Raw genomic sequence first — 3,192 nt, 5'->3', positions numbered from 1 at the left:
TTGCTATTTCAGCGTGTGCTTCTGCTGCTGCTGCTCTGCAGCATCTGCTCTAAGGGCTGTTCTGGGGCTTTGTGTGCATGCAGAGTTTACTGCCAGTGTTGCTGCTGCTGCAGAAGTGCCATTAAGTAGAAACATGCATGCAATGGAAGAGAAATGCATATTCCTTTTGATAATCTTTTTGCTGCTGCTAGCTTAGAAGTGGCAGCTGCTAAGGCCTAAGAGCCAAGGAGAGCAGCCGCTGCCTTTGCTGCTGTAGTTCAGCAGATTTGGTGGCTCTGAGCTCTGCATTACTTTCGCGGGCCCGTGGAAGGGCCATCATGCCTTCCCTAGATCAACAAGCATTCTACCGTTTAGGGTTTAGGGTTCAGGGTTTAGGGTTTAGGGTTTACGGGTCGTAGTTGAGCCATACGGGAGCACTGGATAAGCACCCCTTTAGGGTTAAATTGGCTCTCAAGGGCTCCGCCTGATCTCCTCCATTGTAACCGATTAATTAATTAATTCACTAAATAACTAAATCAAAGAATAAATAGAATAAATAATTAATTAATTCACTCAACGATCTATTCAGCAGGTGGATCCACGTGTGAGCCAATGGTGCATGCGAGCTCATCGAAGCGGCAAAAACGAGTTTAAAAGAAACAAATGAAACCAAATATCAAATTAAATGATTAGAAATATTAAAAATAATAATATTTAAACATAAAAACGAGAGAAACTTAACTCCTTTGACTTTGAGAAAAGCCTCCTGCCGGAATCGAACCGGCGACCTTCCGCTTACTAAGCGGATGCTCTACCGACTAAGCTAAGAAGGCTTGAAGTCACTCCGAATATTATTTCCAATATTCAATTATTACTTTTATTTTACCAACATATTTCGAATTTAATTATAATTCAATTCTAATATATTTGTAACATTGAGTTTGATTCGGTTGTATGATTGACAGCAGCTGCATGCAGATTTCGGGCAAAGCCCCTTGACTCCCGGGCTTTCTAAAAAAGACTGAACTGTTACTGGAAGCAAATGTGAAAGCATGAAACACCAAACACCAAATTCTAAACCCTTAAACTCTAAACCCTAAACCCTAAACCCTAAACAAATAGTTAATGAGAAGCTCTTTTGAACGAATCCTCTGTTTTCATTTTATGTGCCCACGTCGGTTGTACTTCATGGGCAGGCACTAGACCCCAAACCCCAAACCCTAAACCCTTACGGCTAAACTCACAGCCCAAAACGCCAAACCCTCAACCTTAACTCTAAACCCTAAACCCTAAACCCTGGAGGAGTGCTTTAAACCCTTATCTCGAAACAGCCGAAAGCGACAAGGCTCAGCGCCAGCAGCTGAAGCCAGCAGCAAATGTCCCATGCACATACAAATATAATTTCATAAGTATATTACATTTTATTCAGAAAATTCAAATCTTTCAAAACATTTCAATTATCATAGTCGTATATTTATATTATGCAGTTAGTTAGTACAGGATTAGGACGCGAGAGGGTGGCGTGAAGCGATTCATTGATAAGCCAGAGGCGAAAGTACTTATTTTTGAGTTAATTGGGTGAAAAACAAATAAATAAATTTATTAAAAAACTGCAAAAGCCTTCTGCCGGAATCGAACCGGCGACCTTCCGCTTACTAAGCGGATGCTCTACCGACTAAGCTAAGAAGGCGAGGGTCACTACAGGGCTCTCTCCCCTTCCCGAAATAGCGAAAAATTCGGAATCAAGCAAATAATATGCAATAACGATGTTTAAATTTAGTTAAATATCATTATTGCCTCCTTTTTATTGCTTTCAGACTCTTTTAAAATCATTGTTTCCCCAATTTTACAAGATTTACTCCCCATCTTGATTCCTCGCAGCAGGGTCACCGAACCGCAGTCGGCGGTGCCCTGAGCCCATGTATGGCTGCTGGCTGGTCTATTCTTCATCTTTTGAGTTTCTTTTTACCTTTAAAAAGATATTTTATTTGCAAATAACAAGAAATTGATGTTATTTTGACCATAATTTATATAATTGTCCAATTCAGCCAAAGAACGAACAAAGAGCGGCGGCGTTTGCCTCCTTAGCTTAGTCGGTAGAGCATCCGCTTAGTAAGCGGAAGGTCGCCGGTTCGATTCCGGCAGAAGGCTTTTACTCTTTAAACTAATTGCTTTTTACTAATTTGTTTGCTTTTCAATGATCTATTGAGTAAAAATCCTCGAAACTACTCCCTTAAGAAAGCTTATCTGCACTTTTTGCCACATTTTGTTCTCAATCGAGCTTCAACTCGGCGGGAAGGAGACTACTGAAAATAAAAAACAAATAAGCAGCTCGTTCAAACCCATCTAAACAAGCGCTTTTCGCCTTCTCGGGATTGCGGGGTTAAGATTGGGGTTTAGGGTTTAGCGCTCAAGGTTTGGGGTTTAGGGCTTGGATATTACTTGGTGTGCGCGGGCAATAGCAAACGAGATCAACACTTCCTTTTTTCCACTAGGCTTTTAATTTGTTCCTTTCTTTCCTTTTTTGTCTTTTTCCATTCTTTTGCTGATTTGAATCCTCTCAACTGCAGCAAAAGCCTGTAGAAGTTTCATTTATCCTTTAAACTGAATTCAAAAAAGATAAATCACTTAGAGTTCTTTCGAGTTCGCTGGTGACCTACTGAAACCTGCTTGCCATCTGGGGCTTTCTCTTGAGTACTGAGTGAAAAAAAAGAATTAATATTTAATTTATTGAATTACGAATTAAATTGGCATTTATTTGTTATTTAAAGCATATAAATTTCAAATTGAATTCGATTTCAATTCTGCAAAATGCAAAGACGGAGCCACAGCCCATCACCCACTCAGCCTCCTTAGCTTAGTCGGTAGAGCATCCGCTTCGTAAGCGGGAGGTCGCCGGTTCGATTCCGGCAGGTGGCTGTTCTTTCAAGAGTTAAAATAAACATTTTAAATAAGTAAAAATCAATTAAATGCTTCTTTTAAATATTTAAACGCTTTTATTTATTAAAAGTCTGTTCATCTATTTTATTTCCTATTTTCAGTTGCTCGCTGCCGCTGCTAGCTGCTAAGACGCTAACCCTTGACCCTAAACCCTAAATCCTTAACCCTAAACCCTAAACCCTAAACCCTAAACCCTAAATTCTAGATGGGATACCGCCAACCCTCAATAGCTAAACCCTAAACCCTAGCGCCTCGCTTGCGAAGCTGTAAACC

This window comes from Eimeria tenella, genomic scaffold, assembly GCF_000499545.2.
Source record: "Eimeria tenella Houghton genomic scaffold, Eth_scaff22, whole genome shotgun sequence".
Lineage (NCBI taxonomy): Eukaryota > Apicomplexa > Conoidasida > Eucoccidiorida > Eimeriidae > Eimeria > Eimeria tenella.
Note: the sequence above shows the minus strand (reverse complement) of the source record.